This window comes from Amblyomma americanum, unplaced genomic scaffold (assembly GCF_052857255.1).
Source record: "Amblyomma americanum isolate KBUSLIRL-KWMA unplaced genomic scaffold, ASM5285725v1 scaffold_12, whole genome shotgun sequence".
Taxonomy (NCBI): Eukaryota; Metazoa; Arthropoda; class Arachnida; order Ixodida; family Ixodidae; genus Amblyomma; species Amblyomma americanum.
The window spans coordinates 111,451-127,276 of record NW_027526484.1 but is presented as its reverse complement, the minus strand read 5'-3'; positions in this window follow the sequence as shown (position 1 = coordinate 127,276).

The window sequence follows — 15,826 nt, the reverse complement described above, 5'->3', positions numbered from 1 at the left end:
AACCAGAGACCCTACACCTGCGCAGCGTTCGTAACCACCGCCTCGCTGCACTATCACCCTTCGGGCCATCGTACGATCGTTTTTTTTTTTTTTTTGCGGCTTCCGCAAGGTCCGCTTGGCGAGCGGTCCGCCAGTTTTCGGCCGCCAGGCGGACGTGAGGCGGAAAGGTGTTGTACGATCACTTTGGCGCTATAGCGAGGCGGATGGTCCCAGCATTCCGACTGGCGCACCCGGCAGTGCCTGTCGTCTAATCGCGTGCAGCGGTACAGGCATGCATGCTTGTAGAAAAACACGCAGATATCTTGCAGTAGGAATAGCCCGTATTAATTGCGGCGTACTCGAGACATCCGTTCCGTCAACACTTTTTTTTTGCCGCAGGATTTTCGTCGAAGGTACAATCGTGGTCGGCTGTGATGTGTCTGGGAGAGGACATGTGGACCATTTATATCCAAGAGACCGAAAAACGCGTCACATCGCGATCGCGACTCCTCCTCGTTCGATCGCGATGTTTTCACAACGGTCGGCGATTTGCCAAAATAACGAAGTTAAGGCTACCCTCAGGATTTCAGATCAACGACGCGATTCTTATTGCGAATTCTCGATAGGGTCAGGACACAGTACAGGCTGCTTTCCACCAACCGTAATTACAACCGGGATAATCACATTTTTCAAATAGTCAAGATTACATACTTACTATTTTAGTCAGTTATTCAAAATTGCACACTGCAGTGTTTTCCACTGCTGACAGAGAAAAATAATAATGGCACTTGCAGCCTTTACTAAGGGGCCTGTCACACTATCCCGACACGACGCCGATGCAGACACAACGACACCGATGATCGGCCGACCGGGTCGGCAGACCGTGTCTGTGGCAGACCAAGCTGTCACACTAGGCCGACAACGACACCACCGCGTCCGACGACCAGATGTCTTCGTAGTGTGACGTGATTTGACGCCCGCGACGCCGACAAACCCAGTCTGCCGACCGTGTCGACGCGAGATCGCTCGCCGAGCTAAAACATTCACCAGACACGAACCCGATTCCGCTATAGTGCTGTTTGTTTAAGTTCATAGCAAGCTCTGGGATAGATGAATGTCCAAAAAAGTATTACTGAGGATCGTTACCAATGCCAAGGTGCTGGTTGAAGTGAAAACCACGATACAAGCAAATTTCAGCCGCCTGCTGCTGCTGCTTCATGCGGCTCGCCTGACGTCTGCTAAATCCGCTGCTGAAGGCGTCGCGGAAATCGAGCATAACTTTATTTCATTATGGGACCGGTTGGAAGTAGAGGGGTGACTAGAGAAGTTTCTTTATTACGGCTCTGGCTAGTTCCAAAGCGGCCTGAGCTGCGGCATCGATGTGATACTAGCTAGGCTTAGCCACGAGCACGGCAGCCGGGAAGCAGCGCAGTTCGTCGCACTGGCGCTCCCGCAGGCGGCGTCGTTGCCGGAAGCGCGGCTGTTGCGCAGGCATGCTGTCGTTGCTCGAATATAGCAGGCGGTCTTTCTGATAGCATGGCTGTTTTGTCTTTTTTGGTGCGAACGTGAAGTAAACCGAGCCCGCTCGCCGGCAGGCGAGCCTGGATCCCGTCCGCCGCCGTAATAAAAATCAGCTTAAGATTGTTTTTGACGTAAGCAATAAACGCTGAGACAGAGAAATGTGCCAAATGTATCATTCCTGAGGATCGCTGATCAACACAGAGCTACTGGTAAAAGCAAGAACTCTGATACGAGCAAAAGTTCTCGCCAGAATCACCTCGCAAGCTGCCGCTGGCCCGCCGTTGCGGTCCGGCTCGCCTGTCGCCCGCAGCGGTCCGCTGGCTCCGCAGCCGAAGGTGTCCCGGAAATTGACCATAATTTTAGTTTATGGTGAGATTGTACTGTTAACAGCAAAGCGATATTAAGAGATATTATAGCGCAGGCTACTCACGAAGCGGCGTCCGCTGCGCCAGGCAGCAGCGCAGTTCGTCGCCTGGCGCGACCGCAGGCTGTGCCGTTGCCGAAATCTCGCTACTAGCGCAAGCATGCTTTGTCGCTGCTCGTGTATAGCAGACGGTCTTTCTGATAATATGGCTATTTTGTCTTTTATGGTGCGAACTTCAACACCAAGCCAAGCAGTAATCAGACCGCTGCGAGTGGCAAAGCGTACGCTTTGAGCTCGAGTGCTTGAGTCGAGCGGCGCAACGATGCTTGCTGCTCTGTGTGTCCCTGCTTGCAGTGGGGCTGCAATTCGCAGCAGCGACCGGTGCAGCGCGCCGGCCGAGTTTTCGCACATGAGTCGCCTGCTTTTTACTTCTGTCGCGAGTGTCACACTGCTGAGTGATTCTTATAAGTGCCTCTGAAAGCAATGAAGTGCTCTGTTGTCCATGACTTCGTGGGTATAGCAGTAGCCTCGCATTCTTGATGTTCCTAGTTCGAATCCGCGTGGTCGATTTTTTCTTTTTATTATTTTAGTTTTAAATAATCCCTCCCGTCTTGTTTACCCGCGAGCGACTGGATTTATTTTTCGAGCCATGCCTTTCTGACCCAGCAGTAAGTGCCGCTCAGTACTGGGCTGCACTCAGTCTACGTTCATAATCACGAGTGTTAAGAGTTTGTTTTACTATGGTGGGATTTATTTAAGAGTTAAAAATGAAGCGTCCCGGCCCATGAATTTCGCATAGCAGGAAATGACAAAAGAGTGAGAACGAGAAAGGGCCAAGTCGGCGGGAGGTCTCGCACGTTGTCTCGCCGTTGTCAGGCCGTGCTTTGATGCAGGGTTTCCTGGGGCGATGCAATGTGGGCTCGCAGATAGGAAACGGTCACACTCTTCGTTGAATTCGAAGTGTGTGAGCTGGGCGAAGGTGTCTGCAGGCGCCGAAGAAGGTCCCACACCGGTTAGGCTAACTTCAGGGAGTTTTATGCATATTGAGCGGCGATCCGTTTATGGGGCTGCATTGCGTGGGGAAGGCATGGAGCCCGCAGGCGACGACGGCACTGATGAGGACCCGGTAGCTAAGTCGGAGTCACCGCAGGCGCCGTAGACATATCGCTTCATGTTTGAAACATGCTCTGGGAAAATGTGGTGCACACCGCATGGTCGATGCTCTGGCAGGTCTTCGAGGCGGTATGTCACGGGGCCGAGTCGGGCAACGACACGGTAAGGGCCGCGGTATCGGGGCAAGAGCTTTGCGGCACGGCCAGTCGCACGGATGGTGCGGCGAACGAGGACCAAGTCACCGGGCCGGAAGGGGGGATGTGGTGGTGCTGCCGCGTTGGCCGCTTGCACACGCGCGTGAGCCGTGAGGAGGTTGCGCTGGGCGTCGAGGCGGGCGGAATGAAGTCGTTGAGCAGATTCAGTTGGTGACGCAGTAGGATGGGGAAGGCCCAACTGCGCGTCGAGAGGGATGGAGGGCGTTCTGCCATAAACGACTGAGAACGGCGTCACATGCGTTGTTTCTTGCGCTGCAGTGTTGACGGCAAAAGCTGCAGCAGAAACAAAACGATCCCAGTTTGTGTGGGACGGAGCGACGTAGGATGCGAGTATATCCGTGAGGGTACGGTTAACACGCTCCACGAGGCCATTGCACTGCGGATGATTGACGGATGTAGTGGAATGCGCAATGCCGAAGGAGCGGAGGGCTCGCTCGAATTCATGGGACATAAAGCAGCTCCCACGGTCCGTGATGAGGCGCCGGGGAACACCGTGCCGAAGAACGAGATGCTGTTCCACAAACGCGACGGCATGAGCGGACGACGTGTCTGGAACGGGCAGTGCTTCGACCCACTTGGAGAAGTAGTCGATCGCAACCAGAACATACCGGTTGCCGGCACGCGTCTTCGGAAACGGGCCCAAATGATCCAGTCCAACCAGCTCGAAAGGTGAACTTGGTGGCGAAAAAGCCTGCGGGGGTGGCTTGGTTACACCTGTGGACGGTTTTCTGTACTGGCATGTCTGGCAGGACGCCACATGTTCCTTGACATCTCTGGACATATTAGGCCACCAAAACCGCTCCGACACTCGTGCGTAGGTCTTGCCGCGACCAAGGTGACCAGCCGTGGGAGCGTCGTGTAAGCCGCGCAAGATTTGCGACCGCAGTGTTGCCGGCACAACTGTCAACCAGACGGGTGGTCGACCACGGAGCCGCTTCACATGACACAAGAGGTCGTCCTTCATTCGATAGACCCGGCGTAGTTGGCGGAGGCCTGCGCCGGCGGCGTTGTCAAGGGAGTGGATTATGGCAGCAATGGCGGGATCTTGCGTTTGTGCAGTCCTCAGGTCCGTCAAAGCCGTCATGGAACAAGGGTGGCGAGAAAGGAAATCGGCATCTTGATGGGCAGAGCCGCGCCGATACACTATTGTGAAATTGTACTCTTGAAGTTGCAGGGATCAGCGTGCAATCTTGGCATTCAAATGTTTGGCGGACTGCAGCCAAGTGAGAGCGCTATTGTCCGTGACTATGGTGAAGTGACGGCCGTACAGGTAGGGACGGAACTTCTCGACGGCCCAGACAACGGCGAGGCACTCGAGTTCTGAAGAGTGGCGGCGGCGCTCAACGTCGGAAAGCTGGCGGCTGGCATAAGCTAGGACTTTGTGGTCACCAGACTCGTCTTCTTGCAGGAGGACAGCGCCGAGCCCATCTTGGCTGGCATCCGTGTGGAGGACGATGGGGGCCGATTCGTCGTAATGGGCCAATGTAGGAGGCTCGAGGAGGGCGTGCTTGACGTCAAGAAACGCGAGCTGTTGGGCCTGCGTCCAACTCCACGGTGAATTCTTCTTCAGCAGGGCGGTCAATGGAGCGCTGCGCTTGGCAAAGTCCGGAATGAAACGACGGAAATACGAAGCAAATCCAAGGAAACTTTTGAGCTCCTTGGCGGTGGTGGGAGCTTCGTAAGCTGTAAGCGCTTTTAGCTTTTCAGGGTCGGGACGGATGCCATGCCGGCTCACAACGTGACCCAAGTACGTCACCTCCGCGAAACCGAAGAAACATTTTTTTGGTTTTAAGCGAAGCCCAGCAGAGGTAAGGGCTTCGAGGACGAGTTTGAGGCGTCTCTGGTGTTCTTCAAATGTAGCCGCGTAGACAATTACGTCATCCAGGTAGACCAACGCCATAGTCCACTTCAAATGGCCTAAGACTCGGTCCATGAGACGCTGGAAGGTGGCTGGAGCGTTCGAGAGACCGAAGGGCATACGGTTGAACTGGTAAAGGCCGTCGGGAGTCACGAAAGCCGTCTTTTCCGCATCATCGGGGTGAACAGGCACCTGCCAGTAGCCCGAGAGCAGATCTAGCGTGGAAAAATAACGGGCCCCCTTCAGGCGGTCAAGCGCATCGTCGAGGCGAGGCAGCGGGTACACGTCGCAATTAGTAATAGCATTTAGCTTCCGATAGTCAACGCAGAAGCGGAGTGTTCCATCCTTCTTGCGCACAAGGACGACAGGGGAGGACCAAGGGCTACAAGAAGGGGCAATGATTCCCTGGTCAAGCATGTCGCACACGTGCTGCTGGATGACTCTCCGTTCGGCTGGCGCTACACGGCGAGGTTGGTGATGAACGGGCCCGCGGTTTTCGGTGTTGATCCGGTGTTGAGCCCAGGAAGTGCACCCGAGTTCACCGGCGCTGAGAGCAAGGCAACTGCGATGCTCGAGCAGCAAGGTCTTCAGAGAGGCGAGCTCCGCGCAGGTCAGGCTGGGTCCAAAGTTAAATTCTTCCCATGATAGGATCGCCGGCGCTGGAGGGTGGCGAGGCGGGGCTTCAGGTTGCAGAGACGCCACTGGTGACCCGGGGTCCAAAACTGAGGCTGTACCCAATTGCGTGCCGGGAGTCGGCGCGAGAGGTACGCTGCTGATGTTGAGTATAAATACGTGGGCCTCTCCTTTGAGCACAGGCAGAAGGCTTCGAGGGGAGGTCATCTGACGGGCTGGAGCTGAACACCGGATGGGTTCGAACAGCACGTCTGCTGTGACCGGACTGTCAAGCTTGGCATACACCCACGTTGCCGCACCCGGTGGCAGGGTCACGGCGGACGCCAGTCACGGTAGTGACGTCGAACGGCTTGACTCGACACGGCCACTTCGTCGCGAGGTCACGCAGAGATGCTGAGGCACGCTTGGTCGCCGACACCAGGGACTGCCACAGGGCGACACCGAGGCTGGAAACCCGGCTAAGCCAGCCCGGCCCACAGAGAGTTCGGCTCGCCCATGGTTTGGTTCTAGTAAAATTAAGGACGACTCCGGCTTGCTGGCACCACCCGCACCCGAGGACCACTGGCCAAATAGGGCTGTCTGCGACAACAAACTCGGTGGAGATGGTATTTCCGAGTGCTGTCAGGTTGACGACGACACGTCCGACTTGCTCCACAGGGGTGCCGTTAAAAGCTAAGAGCCGGGTTTTGGCGGCTGGCAGAAGCAGGTGGGGCGCGTTAGCAACAAACGATTTGTGCAGTACATTGACAGCCGCTCCAGTGTCAACCAAGGCCTTTACGTGCCGGTCAAGCAGGGCGACGTCGACGAGCACGTAAGGAGCATCAGTGGTAATCGGAGCCGACGAAAGGAGGGGACGCGGAGAACGAAGGAGTGTGGGGACGGACTTTATCGACGGACATGACGTCGAACGGTGCCCCCGGAGTTCCGCCAAATCGTTTCCCGACGTTGGAGGGCCGGCACAGTCCCTCGCGTAGTGTCCCCGCAGGCCGAAGCGGAAGCAGGTCATGCGGACGTCGTTACGCAGGCGTCGGATAGAGGCCGCAGTTGGGGCTGCGGACCGAGGAGCCTGCACCCGGACGCTGCGCTCGGCAGACGGTGGCGACCCCCGCGTGGCCAGCAAAGTCAATTCCGCCTCGATGGCGAGCGCCATGGCGGCGCGGACGGAATCAGGACGGCCAGAGCGGACCAAGCGCTGCACCTCGGGGAGTCGGATGGCGTAGACAAACGCCTCGGTGCCGACCAGGGCCACGGCGTTCTGAGGCGCTCCCGGCAGCGACTGCAGAGCCAGGCGCTCAATGGCGGCGGCGAGGTCCTGGTACGTCTCCCCGGGCTCTTGACGGCGGGCTCGCAGGCGGTGGTACTGCACACGGGGTTGACCTGAGGCACCATAGTGGTCGGCGAGGAGGCCCGCCAGAACAGTGTAAGAGCCCAGCTGGTCGGGCGGCACGTTCTGCAGCAGCTCGGTGGCGCGGCCCCTCAGTTTTGCAACGAGCATCCATGCCTTCATTTGCTCGTCCCAGCCTCTCGCCGCCGCAATACCGTCCAGCTGGATGCGGTAAGCATCCCACGAGATGGTGCCGTCAAATGTGGGCAATTCCACAACGTCCAACGAACACTGCGGCGAGGACACACCCGCGCCGAGCACACCATTGGCGGCCACGACCGCAGGCCCAGCGACGGCAGAGCCGTAAACAGCGGCGGCGGGGACGCCCAAAGGCACCTGACCTGTGCTCGGCTCGGCTGGCACCAGGCGACGGAGTTCGCGCCGGAGAGCTTCCATCTCCCCAGCCTGGGCAGTCAGACGGGCCTCCCATGCGTCCATCCGTTGGGTGACTGTATCCAGGAGGCGCTCAACACCGGCGTCCGGCTGCTGCGAAGAGCCGAGCCTCTCCGAGCGCTTAGGTCTAGCGGCGCCGGCCGCCGCGTCGTCGGCGCTATCGGCTGGTGGTGGACTCCTGTCGTCTGGCACGTCGGGTGCTTAATTCTGGGAGCGGGTGAGCGGCATGATCCCACCGCTGCCACCAAAATGTTACGGTGTGGGATGCCACGGGGTGGCCACGGGCCCGCCCAGACAAATATAGCAGCAGTACGGAGGAGAGCCGGCGAAGCACGACCGGCGGCGGCCAAGCTTTCTCGTTCTATCTCCCTCGTGCTAGAGCCGCGCGCTCGCCGCTCGCGCTCGCTCTCCGCCTCTTCTTTTATTCCCGTATCAATATGCGTATGTTCTCTGATACACCTTTAAAGCAATGTTTAAGAGTTATTTTCCGTCATTAGTAAAATGTAGACTGATTGAATGTAAAGGTGACCAGTTCACAATCTAGCTACAAAAGTGAGCATTGCTTGCTGTTAACTGATGTTTATATCGCTCAACGTATGTTGAATTTTAGGGTGTGCTATTAGTTGTCGACTATCAACATCTTCAGCAAAATATACCCATTTCACTGCCAGCCTGGTTTTCAAAGGAAGAAATTAATTGAGGCATGGATAGGCATAAGAAATTTGGAAAAGAGCAATTCGAAGTTAGGCCGAAGAGTGCCGAATAAAAACAGAAAAGCAGTGATAGCTTTTGTCTTTACTGGTGTCTCTTTGCTGCAACTTGAAGCTGACGGCTTTTGTGTTCAAGATGAACCAACCGCCCTGTTAACACTATCCTGAATATATAAAAGTCGCATGCATAAACATGCATTCGTAGCATTCTCACTGAGCCATGTTATGAAGGCGGTGTGTTGCTAAGCTGAAGAGACGATAAGAGAGAGAAACCAAGAAAAATCTGACCTAGATAGTCACAATAATGCATGCTTAGCTTTTGAGTGCACAGGTTCAGTTGGCTAGACCTAGCTTGTGCACAGTGTGCAAGTTAGCGTAAATGCAACTGTATGCCGTCCGACAAAACTAATGTGTAAATCTGCCCCAATAATACTTGAAATAGATTGTGAGGAAAGTTCTTACGCGTAAGAGAACATTGCATTGGCTTGCCGAGCTGAGCAAGCGACTAAGCACTTCATTAGAACAATTTATTTTAACATTTATTATACCTAAACAGTACTAAAGGATAATACTTGAGTGGTCAGCTTTGTGTAGAAGTAATCAACCGTTAGCATTCAAGCACAGCCATGCGGCTACAAAGGAAAGCTTTGTAGCTCTTCTTTGTGGCCTTATGGCTGCACTTAGGTGAACATTAATGAGTATTTACTCCCTTATTACAAATATTCTCTGCCTTGGGACTATCACTTTAATCAGTGGATGAACACCATCATTTACTCGGTGGATTTCTGCAGTGACCAGCTCAAAGGTACAGAGGTTAGTAAGCCTTGTGAGGTGGAAGGCCATTCCCGCCTTAAGTTTCAAAAACAAAAATCAATCCTGAAATGCAGTGGCATAAGCTAGCTGAGGCACAACAGTACTTGTGCGGCTAGTGCAGAAGGAAACATGAGTCGGAACATATTAGTTGGTTGTGACGGTAAAGTGTTAAAAAAACCTGCAGTTTCTGCACGACATGAAGAAAATTGAAGATTCACGTTTGGTGCTGTGAAACTGGAGCTTCAACAATAGTCTGAGAAAACAAAACAAGGGCTCAGGTCTGAACTCATACTAGGATTTTAGTTAAGTTTGGCTTGTGCCACGCGCCATTAGAACGCCCAAGGTGATGCCACACAGGCGATCTGAACGCAAGTAACTTGGAAGACGGCGATGCTAAGTACATGTTATGGTGTAAATATCCTAGGTTGTAGGCGGGCGTGCAAGCATTATGAGGTGAGACCATGCTACATTGCGAGCCATGTGAATGGCTGAGTGTTTCAACCAGTATCCAGCGAATATACCTTTCTCGGTAAGGCCTTATTAGTAGGCAAAGTGTAGTTTTGCTGACAATAAAAAAAATATGACTGCATTCTTGGTAACATTAGCAAACAGGCCTTTCTAGAGCATGCAAAATGTTGTTTTGGAAAACTAAAACATGGGTGTTTATTGCAAGATAAGCAGACCCCTTAATATAGCCATCAGTGAAGGCATGTAACAAAACAGTGAAGGGAAAGCCATAATGTAGGTAGTAAAAAGCTGAGGCTCAAGGCCAATGCCTTGGGGGACATCCAAGACTGCAGGAAAAGGCAGGATGCTTAAGAATTGGCAAGGGAAATCTGCCGACGGCTGGCTTGGATCCAGATTAGAGCTATTGGATACAAGTTAAAGCACAACAAAAAAGCCATACATAAATAAGCGAATCGCATGCTTTTTCAAAGACAGGAAGAAAAGCATCCAGGGGGATATTGCAGTCAAGGTGCATGTCGTGAAGAACAAGAGCAAGTTGGCTATTGCAGGAATGTTTTCTAAAAGCTTGCCAATTTGGATGAAACAACTTAATGGGCCAAAACAATCTAGCAGGGCAAGAGTACAAATGTGTTTGGTGATTTGCAGCACATGACAATGGCATAAATAGGGCCATAGGTGCTGGGTAATGATGGGTAAGAAACATAGAGGAGCCAAGCTATGATGAGGCAATAAGCTATCTGCACAGCATGCACTAGATATGCGTACACCGTGCTTCCTGTCCTGTTGATGTTTGCTACAAATTTCACAAAACTTGGTACGAGTGTACTGTCGGGTGAACCGGCGGTAAGTTTGCATGTTGAAACTGCGCTAAGGGACGGGGACAACAGATCAAGAATGGCTACTATGTGCAGTGGTGCTGTTTTCCGTCGACTTTGTTCCTAACATACCTTTACCAGCTCTACAGGGCTCATATTGCAGTCTGCTGTTTTAAGTGGTGTCAGGTAAAGCCAATCGCTATTCTTCAACCAACAAACTGCTGTGGCATACAACACATCCTTCTAATCATCTTCATAATTTGCAAGATAAATGTACTTCTTAGTCCCGTATTCAAAATAACAGATTAATTGCTTGTGTCATCATCAGAACTAAGAAAATTAACCATACTTTCACATATACAGCAATTCATCATTAGTGCACTCCTCGTTAATATGGACTCAAACTATTAGCAGTGTTTCTGGGGAAAAAACTTTTTTCAATGCACTTAAACTTTGCTAACATATAAAACTTGCTGATCATAGTGGACAGAATGAAAATGCGTACTGCCCATTGTCGCATGTGTTCTTGTCAAATTAATGTGCAGAGGGGAAAGGCTTAAAACTTTGGATTTGAGCAGATAAATCGGACGCTGCCTGAATCATATACCTTTCTTGCACACTGGAATTGCCATCACAATGCTTGCCCCACTGTCTGCACAGACTGTTATGCTAACCCGTGGACTGCCAGGCACACTGATGTGATGACCCCCATAATGCGCAGGTCCTCACGGGACGGAGAGGCAAAGAGATACCGTATGGCTCAGTTTAAACAAACAGGTATATTCAATAATTACACATGATTAAGATTATACATCAGAGGCTGGAGCGTCCGAGCTTGCGTGCCGACGACTTCATGGGGGCGATGGAGTGGCTCCGGAGTTGGGCTCGAGCGGTTGCTGGCAGAAGCTGCACGCCGACGGGCTTCGGCGCTGAAGGCCCTCTTGGCGAACGATGTCGTCCTGAGCGTGCTTGCAGTAGAATTTCAATAGTCGTCCGTTTCTTCGAGGATGGTTCACAAACCCTTCCTCTAGTGTCGTTCGGCTTGGAAGATGAACAGGAGGCGAGCTTGTAGATGATGACAGCAGAGCATAATTTTACAACATACATATACAGAGAGTTAAACTGGAAAAAGCAGAACTGAATTTTACAAAAGAACAAACTTTGCACTACTTTACTCATCGACCGGGCAGGTTAGTGCCTAAGTAGCATCACATTACATGCTAAGCATGGAGCCCCAGCTCAGACTCCACTGCATCCGTTTACATGTGCTTTTAAGCACTTGATTAACAAAGGACTAAGGGCGGTCATTTCCAGTGGCCCGCCCAAAGCATCAATTCTCCAATCCAAAATAACATGCGAGATGGGGACCACCCCTTGGGTTGGGCTTAGCCTCGAACCCAGAGTCTGTTAACAATACAAACTAAATAAACAACAAAAACGCCACCACTCTCTCTCAAGTGAGAGTATACACAGGCTCTCTCTTCGGAGCTAATTCACTAGCGCCTGTCTTTCCACATTCTTGGCGAGTACTGCCTGTCCGCCATGACAGGTGTCCGTCACGGCCCTTCTGGGAATGCGCTTTTGTTCACGAGGCACGGCGGGAAGCTGTGGGTGCCTTCCCGGCGATAGCCCACGTCGAAAGGGGAAGGAGGGAAAGAATGTTGTCTTCGCGGTAGCGCATAGCGTCGGCTGTGGTACGGCGCGCTCTGGCCCGCTGACAGCTCCCTTGTCCTGGAATGTGCCCGGAAATTGGGGAGGATAAAGCCTGTTTCCCCGCGGCGGCGGCGGCGGCGGGTCCGGTTGTTCTGGTCGTCACTCAAAGAGCATGGCTGGGTAATTGATGATGCCGCTGTCACGGCGGCGGGTCCCTTCGTTCTGGTCATCACTCAAAGTGCATGGCTGGGTAATTGATGATGCCGCTGTCATCTGGGTCTCCGTCTACGCCGCGCCGTGGAACGCGGAACCTCGCAGCACACAAGGAATGTCACACTCGCTCACCCTCCAGAAGAATGTTCTCCGAACATTTGAGTCCCTGCAGCTCCCCTTGTCTTTCTGAATCGCCTCGCACAGTGCGTCCGACAAAACACTTTTCGCTGCACTCAACACCACTGCACAACACCAATGCCTCCGCTGTCATAACTGGCGTCTCCAGGGGCAGCACTGATCTTCTTTTACAGATAAACATGAAACTCAGCACCCAAGCCTCTCCTTTCTAGTCCAAACTGGACGAAATAAATTTACCACAGTTACAAAGGAGCTCCCACTTCTAGCACGATCACGGCACAGACAAAAATATAGATAACGAAAGGAAGTAGGGCAGGTTCTGCATGCGCTCCGCATGCTCTCCTGTGAAGGTGTTACTTAATGACAGAAAGGTTTAACTATTAACTCCGATAACTTAACACATACGCATATAGCAATGTTATGAGCTGCGGCATTACACAATTCTAACCAGTTCACAACTCCGCTCTGTTTACGCCATTAGTCCGACTTAGCTTTCCGATTTCGCAGCGGATATCGGCCTTCATGAGTCATACTAAGTAAGTCTGTGCCCCTTTGTCTGCTTTGGGACTCGCGAGGGCTCGTGGCAGGAGCCTCTCCTGGCGTTATCTGCGCGGCAACCTCGCGCGCTTCTTCTTCTAGCAATGCATGAAGTAAATCCGGTGGCATTCCGGCCGTCACCTCGGGCGCCTGCCGAACAAATGCAGGAGAGGGCGTTTCTTGCGAACTATCTGCGCGCTCCGCTTCACTTCTGTCCCCATCAAAATCCGCGCTTTCCCTTTCCTCATTTCGTGAATACTGAACCGGTGCCGACTTGAGGCGATTTGCGTGTATCCTTATCAAACGCCGGTTCACGTCTCGGACTCTGAAGTTTACCGGAGAAAGCTTCTCGACAACCTCGCACGGTCCTCTCCACTTCGTCTGGAACTTACGAGCTAGCCCAATCTGCCTTTGGCAGTTTTCAATGTACACGCTGTCCCCCACATCAAACGGCGCGTCTCTAGCACTGCGATCGTGCACCTCCTTCCTGCGCTTCGCCGCTTTCTTTAAGGACACCTTTGCGATGTCCCTCGCCACTTGCAAGCGCGATTCTAGCTCAACCTTATAGTCGTCCAGTGAAGCGTATGGGACACGACGGGGGCCCTCTGGCACTTCACTAGGCTGGTCCGGGTCTCGGCCGTAGAGAAGAAAGAATGGCGATTCGCCCGTGCTCTCGTGTGCTGCGGAATTGTAGGCAAACATTGCATACGGGAGCCACAAGTCCCAGTCCCGCTGGTCGCGCGAAACAAAATGCGACAGGAACCCGGCCACGGTTTGGTTCAGTCGCTCCACCGCGCCGTTGCAAGCCGGATGGTACGGTGTTGTCTGCTTCTTAGCGATCTTAAGCAGCTCGCAAACTCTCCTCATTAGCTGCGACACGAAGTTCGTTCCCCGATCTGTCAAGAGTTGCCTCGGGGGTCCATGTCGGAGCACGATCTGTTCGACAAATGCTCTTGCAACCGTGTCTGCCTTCTGATCTGGGAGTGCTACCGCTTCCGCGTATTTTGAAAGGTGATCGACAAATACTAAAATGTACTTGTTTCCGGAAGTGGTCGTGGGCAATGGGCCCATTATGTCCATACCTGTCCGCTCGAAGGGAGCCGAAACCTCAGGGAACGGCTGAATTGGAGCTGGTCTTCGTCCCTTGGGTGTTTTTCTTTCGAGACAGGAATGACACTTCGCACAGTAGTCTCTAACATCCTGTCGCATGCCACTCCAAAAGTACAAACGCTCCACACGCCTGCGTGTCTTCGCTACGCCAAAATGACCGGCGCATGGCGCATCGTGAAACGCGCGAAGAACCCTTTCTGTCCACGACCGAGGTATGACGACTCTCTCCCAAGCGGTTTTCTCTGGTCTCCCTTTCCTGGTTGGCCTCGTGCGCCGACACAGGGTGCCGTCTTTGCCAATGAAATAACCTAGCTGTTCGGGGTGAGACGGTGCGTCCTCTAAGCTTTCGATTATTCGCTTCAGGTCCGGATCTTTGCACTGCTCTGTGCGTAATTCGGCGGGGTCGACTACGGGGACAAACTCATCTATAGCTGCCACGGCAGCTGTGCGGCTGAGTGCATCAGCATTCAGATGCGTCTTTCCTGACTTGTGCTCAACTTCAAAGCAGTATTCCTGCAGGTGTAGATTCCATCTAGCGAGTCGCGAGCTAGGGTTCCTGACACTCATCACCCATTTCAGAGGATGGCAGTCTGTGACTAGCTTGAATTTGCGGCCGTAAAGGTAGCATCTGAAGTGCTTTACTGCCCAGACAACGGCGAAGCACTCCCTTTCCGTAGCTCCGTACTTTTGCTCTGTGGGGCTCAGCTGTCGGCTAGCAAAAGCAACGGGATGTTCTTTGCCCTCGATAACCTGAGATAGCACGGCACCCACTGCGAACTTTGACGCATCTGTGGCCATAACGAAGGGCAAATTAAAATCCGGGTGGCGCAACAGCGGTGCACTCATTAGCTTCCTTTTCAGGGCCCCAAAAGCATTCTCCGCGTTTTCGTCCCAGCGAAAGGCGACATTTTTGGCTGTTAAGGCGGTGAGCGGCTTAGCGAGCTTGGCGAACTCCTCTATGTGCCTTCGGTAGTAACCGATCAGGCCGAGAAACTGCCGGACCTGGCGGACGCTAGTCGGGGATGGAAAATCCGAGACACACCTTAGTTTCTCAGGGTCCGGTCGCACGCCGTCAGCTGAAACAACGTGCCCGAGGTATTTCACCTCGTTTTTGAGGAATTGGCACTTGGAGGGCTTCAGCTTGAGACCCGCTCCTCTTAGTCGCACCAAAACCTGCTCAATATCGCGCAAATGGTTCTCAAAACTGTCACTGTATATGATAATGTCATCCATATACACGAAGCACAGCCTCCCCAGAAGACCTGCCAGGATAACATCAGCGGTTCTCTGCCAGACAGCAGGGCTGTTGGCCAGACCCATCGGCATTCTTTTCCATTCATAGTGCCCTGAGGGCGTGTTGAATGCCGTTTTCTCGGCATCTGCCGGATCCATTGCTATCTGCCAGAATCCCGCCGCCATGTCCACTACCGTGAAGTACCTGGCAGAGCCCAGCTGAGAAAGCGTCTCCTGTATATTGGGGATGGGGTATGGATCGATGCGAGTTACGGCATTTAGTTTGCGGTAGTCCACTACCAATCGATACGAGCCATCTGGCTTTTCCACCAATAGTGCTGGTGCTCCCCAGGGTGACTTTGAGTGTTCGACAATGCCGCGATCAATCAGGTCCTGCACCTGCCGCTCCATCTCCTCACGTTGGGAGTAAGGAATCCTGTACGCACGCTGGTAAACGGGCGATGAAGTGCCGGTTTCTATCCTGTGCTTTATAACGCCACAGCAGCCCAAATCCAAGTTGGACGCGGCGAATACCTCCGAGTAGTCGTTCAGCAAACCAGCCAGAGCCTCCCTCTCCCTGGATTTTACGTGAGAAAGATCGAACGACACCTTTGGAGCAGCCGAAGGACTAGCATGCTCTACAGTTGCGAGTACCGTATCGGTGGGCTCACGTTGC